At 38.0% G+C, this 16,040-nt stretch overlaps 1 pseudogene; it reads right to left on the reverse strand.

Moving 5' to 3' along the window:
• Positions 1 to 6,877: 6,877 nt before the first annotated feature.
• On the reverse strand, positions 6,878 to 7,987 carry LOC119540406 (annotated as a pseudogene).
• Between the last annotated feature and the right edge of the window lie 8,053 nt (positions 7,988 to 16,040).

Here is a 16,040-nt window from a genome sequence, read left to right on the forward strand (position 1 = left end):
TGGAGAACATCTTATTGACCAAAAGGGGGAAGTGAAAGGAAATGAAATAAGCTTCAGTGGCAGAGAGATTCCAAAAGGAGCAGAAAGTTCACTCTGGTGCTTACGCACAGTATAGACAACACTTTTTAGGTTCTAAAGAATTGGAATAGCTAGCAGTAAATACCTGAAACTATCAAAATACAACCCAGAACCCTTGAATCTTGAAGACGATTGTATAAAAATGTAGCTTATGAGGGGTGACAATGTGATTAGGAAAGCCATATGGACCACACTCCCCTTTGCTAGTTTATGGATGGATGAGTAGAAAAATGGCGGAAGGAAAAAAAACAAAACACACACACACACAAAACAAACAAACCAAAAAAAGGCACCCAGTGTTCTTTTTTACTTTAATTGCTCTTTTTTCACTTTAATTTTTATTCTTATTATTTTTGAGTGTGTGGTAATAAAAATGTCAAAATTAATTTTGGTGATGAATGCACAAGTATATAATGGTACTGTAAACAATTGAATGTATGCTTTGTTTTGTATGACTGCATGGTATGTGAATATATCTCAATAAAATGAATCAGGAAAAAAAAAAAAGTGAGGCAAGGAAAGGGGACAGGGAGCACAAATTGGACCACAGCAGAGAATCCTGATCCACTCTGGTTAAGAACTATCATCCGATTATCAGTGAAGAGGAATAGTTTATATCAGAACTCCATTAAAGATATACAGATTTATAGATACATAATTTTATAAAATATTTATATACAGAATTATGTATAATTTCCTTTGCTTAATTAAAATTAGTGAACTGTAGAAAGTGAGATTTGATTTTAATCATTCTCAAGAAATTTCCTTGTCATCTTCATAAAAACCCCAAGTTAAGGAATTATTCTATGTCTTTTTATTTCTGCATGTTGGGCTGCTTGGAAAGAACCTTAAAAAGAAAGTCAAGACTTTGATGGCCAAAAGCAGCCTGATAAGCTGAAGCCTCTATGGGGCGGGGGGGGCCACGGAGGTTTATTAGGTTAACAAATGCTTTGAGTTCCATGAGAACGGTGGATCTTAATTGTTCTTGGCAATGCAGAAGCCATTTCCTTCGTTCAATAGCAATATCCCCACTTCATTTTGGGGACTTTTTATTATTCCATTTGTGTGCCATCTGGGTCCTGTTCTTTTCCAACGTGATGGACAGATGACCAAAGCCTGGACAGTTGGTGCCTCTGTAGTGGTACTTCAACTATTGAGTGATGAGACTCAGGATGTGAAGAAAGAGTTGGAGCACATTCATTTCTAGTCACAGTTCCCTAACAGCACTGCCACATTCAGAAATTCCTGAATCCTTGTTCTGAGTAAGGCTATGGGCTGTACAATAGGACAGCTTTCCACCAAACTGCGAGGAGTACGACAGACCAAAGAATGATTTGGGCAAGTCCAGCTCGGTGAGTAAGATAGAGCGTTTACTGGCGGCATTTATGGGGTCATTATCCTCCGTGGCGGGAGGAGAGAGCAATTCCTTGCCATGATGGTTCACATTGATGAGATGGCTTTGTAGTGGGCATGGACAAAGAAGGCACAGAGCCAAGAGAGTGCATGCATGTGATTGCTAACAGTTAACTGTTTCTTAATGTTTGTTTCTCTGGGCACAACTTCTCATGAAGTTAACCTTGGGGAAAGATAACGAGGCACAGTGCTAAGAGAGTACATGCAGGAACGTGCATAATTGCTGACAAAGTTGGAAGAGTTGGGGGATATTGGAAAATGTGAAAACATTACCATGTGACAGTCCTGTAACCCTACTCTGGTTCTTATCATTGTCTAAGCCTGGTTCTTTGGACATCCTTTTATCAATTAGGTGAGCAACCTTCCCTCCCCCCCCAAAAAAAAAACTTCCCCTTACAAGTTAGCCAAGGATGGTTTCAGTTGTTTGAAACCAAATGCCTCAAATTATATATTGAATATTTATATTTTGTTACACTTGTGTTTCATCAACAAAATAAAATACATAATTTTTTTTTCATTAGAATTTATTGAAAGCCTGGAACAAAACACAATCAGATTCCTGGATGCTAAATCTTGGAATAAAGTCACTTATCAGCTTCAAATTTTACAATCTGCTTTCAATAGCACTGGCTTAAAAATGTCAGGGAGTTAACTTAAGAATTAATAGACTATGTATCACACCAAGTCTAAGCATGTATTCAGCAGCCTAACCATTAATTAGGTAGCCTTCAGGAAAATGAACTGTTCAAAGTATGTCAAAGTAACATCACAGAAAACTGGAGGAATATTGAATGAATCCAAAATCTCAGGGTATTTTTACTGCAATTTGACTGAGATATATTCACACACCGTACAATATATCCAAAGTATGCAATCAGTGGCTCACAGTATTGTCACATAGTTGTGCATTTATTGGCACAATCAATTTTAGAACATTTTCATTACTACAAGAAAAAGAAAGAAAACCCCAAACATCTCACAACCCTTATCACCCCCTATTATTGACCTCTAGCATTGGTGTGATACATTTGTTACTGTTGATGAAAGAATATTAAAATACTAGTTATCTATAGTCCACAATTTGCAATAGGTGCATTTTCTCATATACCACTTGTGCTAGTTTGAATGTTGTGTCCTCCAGGAAAAGCCATATTCTTTGATGCAGTCTTGTGGGGCAGATGTTTTGGTGCTGATTAGATTTGCATGGAAATGCACCCCACCCAACTGTAGGTGATAACTCTGATGAGATATTTCCATGGAGCCGTGGCCCCACCCATTCAGGGTGGGTCTAAGTTGATCAGTGGAGCCATATAAATGAGCTGACAAAACAGAAGGAACTCAGTGCAGCTGAGAGTGAACTTTTGAAAAGGAGCTACAGCCAAGAGGGACACTTTGAAGAAAGCACAGGAGCTGCAGATGAAAGAGTTTGAAGACGGCTGTTGAAAGCAGACTCTTGCTCTGGAGAAGCTGAGAGAGGACAAATATCCCAAGTGCAACTAAGAGTGACATTTTTGAGGAACTGCAGCCTAGAGAGGAATGTCCTGGGAGAAAGCCATTCTGAAACCAGAACTTTGGAGCAGATGCCAGCCACGTGCCTTCCCAGCTAACAGAGATTTTCTGGACACCATTGGCCATCCTCTAGTGAAGGTACCCAATTGCTGGTGTGTTACCCTGGACACTTTATGGCCTTAAGACTGTAACTGTGTGACCAAATAAACCCCCTTTTATAAAAGCCAATCGATTTCTGGTGTTTTGCATTCTGGCAGCATTAGCAAACTAGGACACCACTCTATTATTAACTCCTTGTAATAGTGACATACATTTATTCTAGTTCATGAAAGAAAGTTTTTATATTTGTACTGTTAATCACAGTCATTGTCCACCACAAGATTCACTGTGTTGTACAGTCCCATGTTTTAACCTCTAGCTTTCCTTCTAGTGACATACTTGACTCTACACTTCCCCTTTCAACCACATTCACACAAAATTCAGCACAAATAATTATACTCACAATAATGTGCTACCATCACCTCTATCGATTTCCAAACATTTAAATTCAACCTAGTTAAAAATGCTGCACATATTAAACAACCACTCCCTATTCTCTAGCTTCATTCTATCTCATGGTAACCTACATTCTAGCTTTTATGTCTATGAGTTTATGTATTTCAATTAGTTAATAATAGTGAGATCCTACCATATTTATCCTTATTCATCCTTTCATGTCTGATTTATTTCCCTTAACATAATGTCCTCAAGGTTCATCCAGGTTGTTGTGTGCTTCAGGACTTCATTCCTTTTTATTGCTGAATAGTGATCGTATGTATATACCACATTTTGTTTATCCATTCACTGGTTGGTGGGCACTTGGGTTGTTTCCTTCTTTTGCAATTGTGAATAATGCTGCTATAATCATCTGTGGGCAAATGTCTGTTAGCATCCCTTCTTTCAGTTCTTCTGAGTATATACTGAGTAGCAGGATTGCTGGATCTTAAGGCAACTCTATACTTAGCTTTTCGAGGAACCATCAAACTATCTTTCACAGTGGCTGTACCATTTTACTTTCCCACCAGCAGTGAATAAGAGCTCTTATTTCTCCACATCCTCTCCAACAACACTTGTAGTTTCCTGTTTAGTGGCCATTTTAGTAGGTGTGAAAAAATATCTCTTTGTGGTTTTGATTTACATTTCCCTAATAGCTAGTGAAGATGAGCATCTTCTCATATGCTTTTTAGCCATTTGTATTTCCTCTTTGGAAAAAATGTCTATTCATGTGTTCTACCATTTTTTTTAATTGGGTTGTTTGTCTTTTTATTGTTGAGTTATAGAATTTCTTTATATATTCTGGATATCAAACCCTTATCCGATATGTGGTTTCCAAATATTTTCTCCCATTGAATTGGCTGCTTTTTCGCTAGTTTGACAAAGTTCTTCAAAGACAGAAGTATTCAGTTTTGAGGAGGTCTCATTTATCTGTTTTTTCTTACATTGCCTGTGCCTCAGGTGTAAGGTCTAAGAAACTACTGCCTATCACTAGATCTTGAAGATGTTTCCCTACATTTTCTTCTTGCATTTTTATGGTACTGGCTCTTATATTTACGTCTTTCATCCATTTTGAGTTAGTTTTTGTATAGGGTGTGAGATGGGGTCCTCTTTCATTCTTTTGCTCACGGATATCCAGTTCTCCCAGCACTATTTTTTGAAGAGATTGTTCTGTACAAGTTGGTAGACTTGGGAGCCTTGTCAAAAATCAATTGACCATAGATCTGAGAGTCACCTTCTGAATTCCCAATTTAATTCCACAGAACAATGGCTATCTTTATGCCAGTACCATGCTATTTTGACCACTGTAGCTTTATAATATGTGTTTAAAGAAAATTTAATACATTTTTGCTTTAAAGTCTCACTTCATTAATCTTTTTCAGGATGTTTGAGATCCCTTACCCTTCCAAATAAGTTTGATAATTAGCTTTTCCGTTTCTGCAAAGTAGGCTGTTATTATGTTGATTGGTATTGCATTGAATCTTTAGATCAATTTGGGTAGAATTGACATCTTAAGGAAATTTAGCTTTTTAACCCATGAACACAGAATTTCCTTTCATTTATTCAGGTATCCTTTGATTTCTTTTAGCAATATTTAGTAGTTTTCTATATATAGCCCTTTACATCTTTGGTTAAGTTTATTCCTAGATATTTGATTCTTTTAGTTGCTATTGTAAATGGAATTATTTTCTTGATTTCCTTCTCAGATAGCTCATTACTGGTGCATAGAAACACTACTAATTTTTGCATGTTGGGGTCTTGTATTCCACCACTTTGATGAACTCATTTATTAGCTCTTGTAGCTCTGCCATGGTTTTTTCTTTGTCATGGTTATATTCCTAAATATAAGATCATATTGTATGAAAATAGTGAAAGTTTTACTTTCTTTCTTCCTGATTTGGATGCCTTTTATTTCTTTTTCTTGCCTAATTGCTGTAGCTAGAACTACTATCACAATGTTAAATAATAGTGGTGGCAGTGTTCAGTGGCATAAACCAATTCCAATGTGTTCTGGGAGAGGATCTGAAAAAACAAAAAGCCCTCTTTTTTCTTGCACATTCCTGCCTGCCCAGAAGATGGCACTCTATGGCTGCCTATTCCCCTCAGTCCTACAAGGACTTTTATGGCTTTTTGCCAAATCAATCTCTGAAGCAGTTGAAACAGTGGCACCTGGTGGCATCTGATGGGGAGGGGCTGAAACTATGGGGATCCCATGTTCTGATTTTGCCAGCAAATTTCTGGCTCAGCGTTGGGCCATGTCTCCCTCTCTACTTGGGACAGAGGAGTTTCACAGTCATCCCCATTTGCAGACATCTCCCAGGCAAGAATCGAACCATCTACTGCTGCTTCCCTCAATGGTGGGGCATGGGCACCGGGAACTGTGGAGAGAATTACTCAGTCTCTGACCACAGCTTCTCAGTCTCTTCATCCCACACTTCCCTCGGCATTGTACTGACCTCCCGTGGTCCCCAGATCCTCAAACAGTTCAGTTGGACAGTTTCTGCTTGGCTTCTTGCTGCTTTTGTAAGTGAAGTAGGTCCTGTTGTTCCTTCCATAATCCTCCATTTTGGAAGTTCCTCCTTGAAGCCCTGTTTTTATTCAGCACTCCTCAGCAGCTTGTCTTCTGTCCCGGGTCTCTGTGGACTCAGGTCCCTGTGCCTGGATCTGTGTGGGGAACTGTCTCACACTGTGAGTGGTTTTATAGTCTGTGTTCCTGGTAGGAGGTGGGAGGGATGTAGGCTGCTGCCTCCAAGCACTTCCCAAGCTGTGTGGAACCAAGTGAGGGGCAGGGAAGATGACTGGCTGGTCTTAGATGGAAGTTTCCTACCTGATATTTTTCTCTTTCTTTCATTCAGCATTTGTGGAGTCTTTCTCCAGTCTCTACCTTTCTCCAGAGTTCTAAGTGAGTGAGATTTGTCCCTTTTTCACTGAAACACTGGGAGAAGATTTTTCAGGGGATGTCTTATGTTGCCATGTTGATGACGTCCTCAGAGCATTTGTAAATGTTAAATTTTACCTGCCAATTGACATTTTTGATCAAGAACACTGGAAGAGTCATTATGCAAACAGATGTTCTGAGGTGGTAACTTTTTAAAAAGTTACAAGGTCAGAAGAGGAAACCTCTGTCAGACTCAAATTATTTGTTAACATTAATCAGCAAGTCCAAATAATTTTAGTTGAACTCACAGTTTCAAGTACCACCCTTTCTCTTATAAAGGAAATTCCTCTATTATCTTTTTTTTTTTTCCAGAAGAAATCATTGACATTTATTTTTCCTTTCTTTTAAATGCCACACCAATTATCTGTAAGACAGTTCTGGAAAAAGAAAGTATTTACACATGGAATACAAAATAAATATAAAATAACTGAAAAACAAATTAGTTATCCATTGATTCATTTTGCATTCTCCCTGTTCATCTTCTGGTTCAATTTTCTTTGCCTTTTGTATATCCTTTTTTTTCTTGCTTTCAAATCGACTTTTGGCTCTGGTTTTACCCACTGTATTTCTATGGGTTTTTCCTCAGCTGGTATAGCAAAAACATCATCAGTGGGATCATGTAGAAGAACAGTCTTTGATTCTTTCTTTCTCAGTTTCTGTACTTCTTTCACTTGCTGTTTCTCTTTGTATTTTGCAGCTGTGATGGATCTCACGATACGCTGATGCATGTTTGGTGACTTGTAATGAGGATTTTTGTATAAAGTTGGTCCTCCAAAACTTCCCTGGAATATCTTTATGAGATTTAAGACAAAATGAGGTCCTATTTCTACAAGAGCAGCATCCTCTTCTATAATCTGAAAGTTCCGAAACCATATCCTATTATCCAAAATGATGAAAGTAATCACGTGGTCCACAAATGGTTGGCTTTTGGGATGATACTGTGGTGTACAAAAAATCTGAAATAAGAGTTCTTTTAACAAAGCATAATGTGGTAATTCATCAAAAACAGGGTCAAAAGACAAAAGAGGCTGAGAACCTTTCAAACACTTCCAGTCAGCTTTAGTTCAGCTAAGGTATGAATATTTTGAACAAGGAATTTAGCAGATGGCCCATGAGGTGAATTTGAAAGCCACATATAAAGACCTTGCTTTTTCTTGGCTTCAAAATAAATACGTTTACTGCAGTTTTTCATTTCACAGACTTCATTAATAACAAATAACTTATCTTTACAATCCATTTTAGTATCTGCTTTAGAATGAGGCCTCAACATTCTTAAGTCTTGCATTAAATGTCTTGCTCTGAAATTTATTCCTCTGGAAGAAAAGATGAGAATCCATTCCTTATTTTTCCACTTGCCTTGCAAACAAGGCCTGGGATACGATCTCTCTCTTCTTCCTCTGCCTCATCTGCCCTGTCTCCTAGCTTAGCCGGTGATCCCGCATCTTTTTCGTTTCTTTTTGGCTTCTTGGCCTGGATAGACAGGCCTCCATGCCGTTTTCTCTTGGCCACCGCCATCTTGCCTAACAGTCTTTTTCCTCTGTTATCTTGTATGTTAGCTCCATTTCTGGCACCTTTAATATTTTTGGAAAAAAATTTCTGACCTCTTTACATTCAGAAGTAATTACATCCAATTCTCTACCAAAGGGTACCTAAAAGAATACTTAAAGAGTATCATTATTTGAAATTGTGAGAAATATTGGAAGATACATCTGTCTAAGCAGCAGAGGCTTCACTTGAACTGTCTTTCTGTTAACTGATCTTATATCAAATTATAAACTAGGCTTTCTGACTACAGCCTCGTAACATTCCAACTCACTCTTTTTCTTAACCCCAGTAGCAGATTTATCAATTACATCATAACCATCAGGATCTGGATTCCTCTACATCTTCATTCATTCAATCACAAATATCTTTTGAATGCCTACTCAGCATTAGACCAGATTCTAAAAACCCTAGAATTCAATGGCAAATAAGGCAGACAAGGCCATTCCTTGAAGAATGTTAAATTTTAGTGGGGGAGGCAAATAAAAATTATATTATAATTTTGGGTAAAGATTGATATAAACAATAAAAAGAAAAGGTATATGTAGTCAGGAAATCTATGTAGCACTTTTAAATAGAGTATATTGTATATTACTGATCTCTTGACACAGTATCGCTGCAAAACAAAACAACTTCAAAATTTTAGTGACTTACAAAAACAAGCATCTGCAAACTGACTGATTTTTGGTGATTTAGGCTGAGGTTGGCTTGGCTTGGCTCCAAACTGGGTGGGCCCAGTTCTTCTCCAAATGGTTTTTGATCTCCTTGAACCAGTAGCTACCCATGGCAAAGCATAAGAATAAGAAGGGAGTGCTAACCTAGCAAGCACATTTTGAGCCTTTATATTTTTCAAATCTGCTAATGTCCCATTGATCAAAGCAAGTCATATGACCAAGTCCAAATTCTGGGGGCAGAGAAAGCCACGCAAAGTTGTAAATGTATAAAATTAATATAGACGAGTAAAGAGTTGAGGCCAATAATTTGATCTACTGCTTTGAGTGCAAGGGGAAAATTTCTTTGAAATTTCATTCTGGACCTGAATTAGGTGAATGAACAAGCAATGTCAATAACTGAGAGTGAAATATACCAGGCACTGGGGACAACAAATTTAAAGCCTTGGACCAAAGGACAAGTTAAATAAACAACAATTTGATTGTTGTGATGGAAGACAGTGAAGGAAGGGAAGAGTGGTAGAAGATGAAGTCAATAGGTATGCAATGACAAAAACATTTTAGACCTTGAGGGTCATGGAAACAAGTTTGGATTTCATTTGAGGTGCATTGAGAGGTCTTTAGAGAGTTCTGAGCAAGAAAGAGATGTGATCAAATTTCTGTATCTATAAGATCACAGGCAACCATTTGTAGAATTGACTATAGAGAGGGCAAGAATGGAAAAAGCACAATTAATTAAGATTTTGCAGAAATATTAGGGAAAGAAGATAGTGACTCAAATTAGGGTGTTAATGGTAAAGGTGACGAGAAGTAGAATTCTGGATACCTATTGCTGACAGCACCAGAATTATTTGAGGATGATTTGGTTATGAGACCTGAGAGATAAAAAAAGAATCAAAGATAACTATTAAATTTTTAGTCAGAGTAAGTTGGTAATAGGTGTGACATTTACTAAGTGGGAAAAATTGAAGGACAATAGACTTGGGGTTGAGGACAGAGAATTTGATTTCTTACCTTACATTTGACATGCTTATTGGATGTTCAAATAGAGATGTCAAATATTGGGGGAGAAATAAGATATAAATTTAGGAGTTATCAGAAAACAGATGGTGTTTAAAATTTGGGACTGGGTTTTATCACTTAGGAAATAAGAAAGAGAAGAGGTTCAATGATTCAACTCTGGATATTTCCAAATTTATCGCTCAGAAAGAGAGGATTGAGCAGGAAAATCAGACTGCTGAGTGACTGGAAGGGTAGAAGCAAGTTCGAAGATGTGTCACATCCTGGAACCCAAGTTATAAAAAAACAAGAAAGACAGAATGATCTATTATGTCAAAAGTTATTGGGGATCAAGGAAGATGAACACTGAGAATTATTCTTTGGTAACTGGTAAGATGGAAGTCTTGAGTGCTTTCACAGGAAAAATTTCTTTGGAGTGTTGGGGCTTAAACCTAACTGGAATGAGTTAAACAGAGAATGAAAGGTGTGATGATTTGGAACTATATGTATCCCAGAAATACATTTTCTGAAAGTTAATCCATTCATGTGGGTGTGAACCCATTGTAAGTAGGACTTTTTGATATGGCTACTTCAGTTAAGGTGAGGCCCACCTCCATCAGGATGGATCTTAACCCTATTACTGGAGTCATTTAAAAGAGAATGAAATTCAGACAAAGAGAAAAAACCATGGAAGCAAGAAGCTGAAATTGCTGAAACCTGGAAGAGAAGAGAGGGACCAGCAGGTGCCACCATGTGCCTTGCCATGTGACAGAGGAGCCAAGAATTACTGGCAGCTGGTCTTCAGAAAGCATCACCTTGATGATGCCTTTATTTGACCATTTTCCCAGACTTAAAACATTGAATGAATAAATTCTCATTGTTTAATCCAAAATATTTCATGGTATTTGTTTTTAGTAGCCTAGGAAATTAAAACAATAAGTAAGACAAATAAGAATATTCAACTCTTTGGAAATTTGTCAGTCTGTTAGCCCCCTCCTTTCTCATTTCCTTCCCATTTTAGATCATATGCTCACAGTTTCCAGTTTTCAGTTCCCTTACTACCGTGCTTTTTCACTTGAAAACCCAACAGATCCTCAAATCCTGACCAAAGTAACTGCCACCTTTTAAATTTCTATATTTGGGCAGCTGGGCACTGATGGAGAAAATCACAGACTTACATAGACTGGTGCCTTGAAAAATTCATGCTATCAATGCCATCTGTCATTCTTCCTGACTTCTCCTAGTTATTTGTATCTCCTATTCCACACATCTATAATTTGCTTGGTCCACACATGTTCTTTCCTTTTATAATCCTCTAATGAGGAAGAAGTGTCCCTTCTTATAATTTATCTATCTGCATTATATACTTGTGCCGGTTTGAGTGTATTGTGTCCCCCAAATGCCATTATCTTTGTGGTCTTGTGTGGGGCAGAAGTTTTGGTGTTGGTTGGATTTGCTTGGAGTGTGCCCCACCCAGCTGTGGGAGATAATTTTGATGGGATGTTCCCATGGAGGCGTGGCCCCACCCATTCGGGGTGGGCCTTGATCGGTGGAGCTACATAAATGAGCTGACTCGGGGGGAGGAAGAGAGTGCAGCTGGGAGTGATGTTTTGAAGAGAAGCAAGCTTGCTAGAGAGGAACGTCCTGGGAGAAAGCCGTTTTGAGGCCGGAGCTTTGGAGCAGATGCCAGCTGCCTTCCTAGCTAACAGAGGTTTTCCGGAGGCCATTGGCCATCCTCCGGTGAGGGTACCCGATTGCTGACGTGTTGCCTTGGACGCTTTGTGGCCTTAAGACTGTAACTGTGTAGCGAAATAAATCCCTGTTTTATAAAAGCCAATCCGTCTCTGGTGTTTTGCATTCTGCAGCATTAGCAAACTAAGACAATACTCATTTCCCCACCTCCTCAGTAATCCTGCTCCATCAATTATGTCTTCTTTTTTCTTTGTCTTTGAAACCACCCTCCTGCCTGGCTTTCATCCATAAGCATTTAAATATTCTGAGTTATTTTCCATCAAAACCACAATATTTCCCTTTCTCCCTTTTTGCCCCAAAATTTCACTCTCCTTCCACCAATTTTTTTATAGGGTTGTCTCTGCTCATTGTGGCCGTTTGTTGCCTCCCATTCCCTATTCAGATCACTGAATATGGAACCCACTTTCACCTTCACCAACCCATTAAAACTTCCTATTTATTGTAAACAAAAACTATACTAAATATTATGGACACTTTGGAAACCTAGTCTAATTTGGTATTTTCCCCTTAGCACTGACACTGTTGAATAATTTACTCTTTTGTTGGCATTTGTGATGTCACACTTAGTTTTCTTCCTGTCTTTCTGAGTTGTCTGTCTCAGTGATTCATGGCTGTTTATTTTGGATATTGGTGTTTTACATGGTTCCATCCAAAGCTTTCTTCTCTTCTTCCTTCCAGTATTATTACTGCATGACCTCATTCACTTCCATGACTTTATCATCTGTATGCTGATGACTCACAAATATATCCCTCTAGACCTGTATATCCAACAGCCTGTTTGATATAGCATGACTTGGGTATTCCTCTAGCAGTGTAAGCTCAACATGAACATCATCTTTTCCACTGAAACCTACCACTCCTCCAAATTTTCTGTGCCAATGACTTAAGCCACCATCCATCAAAATGCTTAATAAAAAAAAAATTGAATAAAAATCACTCCCTGTGTTCACTTTTACACCTAATCAATCAAGTCCTATTAGCTCTATACTGCCTTTAAATATCTTGATTCACCAACTTCCATCCATCCCCTGTGAATTAACCCAAGTTAAAGAAAACTGTCATATCTCTCCTGGATTTCTAAACACTCTCTGTCTAACACTTTTTAAAGGTCATTACTTTATTTTTAGAGTAGATTACAAACCTCTCTGGGCTCTGCACACACTAGTTAACTTTTTGGAGTACCTTTCCCCATTCATCTCCAATTCTTCCATAATCTATCTATATTCTTCTTGTCTTTGAGGCTTCAGCTAAGCTGTCACTTCCTCCCAGGTATTTCTCATTCTCAAATTTTGAGTTACTTCCTTTATAGGACTTATATTTGAATTGCATAACTCTTATATGACTAGGCTTTTAAATCTGTATATACAAATGTAGTCATATTCTCCTTAATGCACAATTCCTGTTTTTGCTTCTACCACCTGTGCTCCTAGAAACTCTACTACCCACCCTCCCATCAATATTTCTGAAAGTCTTTCAAATGGGCCATACATCAGTCAACAGATATATTTTGAGGGCCTACTATAAGTCTAGGAAATGCTTTAGGCTTTGGGAACAGTGAAATGAAAAAGACAAATGCCCACACGATTACGACACAATCAATAAACACATAAGTGCATAAATAACTTAAGGTTCAGATAAATGCTATAAGTAAGAAAAATTAGAAAATATGGCAGGGCGGATTCATCAGAGGCTAGGAGGGGAGAGGGCATCAGTTCTGTTTAGAGATTTGTAAGGTGAGACCTAAATGGCCAGGAGAAAGCAGTCATGCAGTGATCTGCAGGAGGCTGATTCCAAGTCAAAGAACATGCTAATGTCTTGGCAAGGGAAGAAGCCTGGCATATTTGAGGGCAGAAATAAGGCTCTCATGATGACAGCGTTAGTTGGAGAGATGAAAAACAGGAAGTGAGAAAGATGTTCAGCGCCATATCATGCAGGGAACTTGTAAGCATGTAAGGATGAGATTTTATTTGGGCTGCAGTGGGAGATCATTGAGGAGTTTGAGCAGGATGGTGATCTGGTTTGACTTTCCCTTTATAAATTTCATTAGCTTTTCATGAGGTAAAGATATTCACATGTTCTCACAGCACAATTTCTCCCATGTAGTCAACGCATTTGTGAAGTGTCACGTCTTTCAGAACTGTCAAAATAAAACAGCCAAGAGACAACAAAGCTTCTTCTTGCTATTCCTGGCTGTGTCTCAAAAAATGACTCGGATGCATCATTATGCTAATATCTCCCTGCCTTCTAGGGATGAAAAGGGGGGTAACAGCACTGAGAACCTCATGCTACCTCACAGGTTAGTCTAACATTCCTTCGGTGGGCCATACTCTCTTTGGAGCTGGGACTGTGACTTGTTCACCATTCTAGGCCTAGGCTGGAAGAGTGCCTGAAGAGGACTCAAACTGCTTGTTTGTTGAATGGGAGAATCTAAGGATTAGAAGGAAGAATTTCAATGTTCTTTCCACACAGTGGGTCGCTGTTCATGAGGTCTGTTGGTATGGCTAAGGGGCCATCAGTCACTTCTCTGCAGCTCACTGCAGTCTCCCAAGGTTCAGAAGCAAGTTACTGGTCTCTTTGGAAGACTCAGGCTTTCAATCCTTGAACCACAACCAGGTGGATGTTCCTCCATTTTCTTAGATCCCAGTGCAGGAAGGAAAACTAATTAAAGTGAACATGAAGAATTGGATTGAAAAAGCCTGTATTTTTTCGTTTGCATTCGGAAATGTGAAAGACAGGATCTAGAGTTCCGGGATAAGAAAGTGATTGACAGTAATGAGGAAGAATTCAGAAAAGAGAAACATATTGCTAGAGTCGCAAAACCTCTAATGCCCCAAACATTTCCCCTCTTTTAAAAATTGGCTCTTTTCACATTCTTTTTTTTCATTTTTTTTTGTCGGAAGAGTTGAAGGAAAAAAAACAAAACTGCAAAACACAAAAGCTCTACATTTATATGTTGAGATGAAATGCTAAAACCCCAGACACAGAAAGATATTGACGGCTTTGGCAGATCTATCTCCAACTGTAACTGTCAAAGATGGTTGCGTGGTAACACTAACAGTCAAAAATAACTCCTTTTGTTATGAAAAATAATGAGGAGTAGATGAATTGAAAGACTCTGGGGCCCAACTGAATATCCAAAGGAGTATTCTAAAGTTTGGGGCCTGACATTTTGTCTATTCATTTTCATTCTTGAATTTTCAAAAAAAGCCTCAGAGAAATTTGCTTCACAGTTTCCTAATTTAAGCTTAGAATAGAAAACTGTGACTTTCTCACAGTGGCACTTTAAAACATTTAAGTCTAATTTTTCCTACTGTGATTGATATCCCAAGTCTTAGCTTAACTCTCATAACTATCACCGCCTTACTTGATCCAGTGCTTAGAAGTCCATTTCAGATTTTCGGTTTCACTTACTTCCATCACTGCCATATACAGAGCTTCCTCTTTTCAGTGATTTGCTATACCATAAGTTGATAAAAATAGAAAGTAGGATGGCTAAATATTGAAAGACGATTTTCAAGATACAGGATATAGACCCAGAGTTACATTTTGTAATAACTGTGAATAACGATCAAAGTGGCTATTTAGTAAAGAATTTAAAAAGTGGCTGTTTAATGGAATTTTTCATGTTTTAGTGAGATATATTGGCAGCCTATAGAAAGCTTCGTTTCTCACACAATTGGACTTGTTTGAAAAAATGGACTCTGTCATAATTTAAGAAGAAATGAAATTCTGCAGAACTCATTTCCCATATCTGTAAATAACTGTTTATTGAAATTTACCTTCACAAATTCTATTTCCCTTTTACCTACAAAGCTCTGCCTGAAAAGTGCCCATCTCTCATTAATATTCATTGAAATTATTTAGTTTCCTAATATTTTTTGTTGTTTCTTTTTCTATCCTCCAAGCACACGGTTGCACCTTCAAATCTGAGTCATTAATTTTTCAGCTACCTTTGAAATTTAGCTCCTTTGTTTACTTTTCCCTGACTGATTTTATTTGCTAGTTTTTTCTTGTCCAAACTATGCTTACTTTAACTAAAAGAAGACAGTATTTTAAATGATGATGTTTGGTTAGTGAGTTTAATTCAGAAGGTAAATAAAAGTTGAGGTTACATACTCCTTATACAGTCCCTTATCCTTCAGAAAATGCATAAATGCATAAATGTAGCAATGAGCAGTAGTCTAAATTTTCAAATAAATAAATGAGTCTATTTATTATTCAACTACATTCAACTGTATATTTATCAAATATCATGTTTACTGGACCTAAACCATACAGTAGTCCTGGAATAGGATGAATCATAGTAGTGAGACATGATAGTGAGCATTTAGCTGGGAGAACGCTAGGGCATTTTCTTTACTACATGGCATATCCCACACCAAGGGAATCCAATTCACCCAAGGAAAGAGATGATTGATGAAGAGTTTATAAGGTCCCAAATTACATTGATACCCCTAATATTCTTGTTACAATTCATCTCCCTCCCCAACATAATAATCATTTACAAAGACATGACGTGGAAGGCATATGCTCAGTGGAAGGAATCAGAGTAATATCCAGGGAGACCACTTGCTGTCACAACCTGAATGCATTTGTTACTGTTG

The sequence above is a fragment of the Choloepus didactylus genome, chromosome 7 (assembly GCF_015220235.1).
Source record: "Choloepus didactylus isolate mChoDid1 chromosome 7, mChoDid1.pri, whole genome shotgun sequence".
Classification (NCBI taxonomy): domain Eukaryota; kingdom Metazoa; phylum Chordata; class Mammalia; order Pilosa; family Megalonychidae; genus Choloepus; species Choloepus didactylus.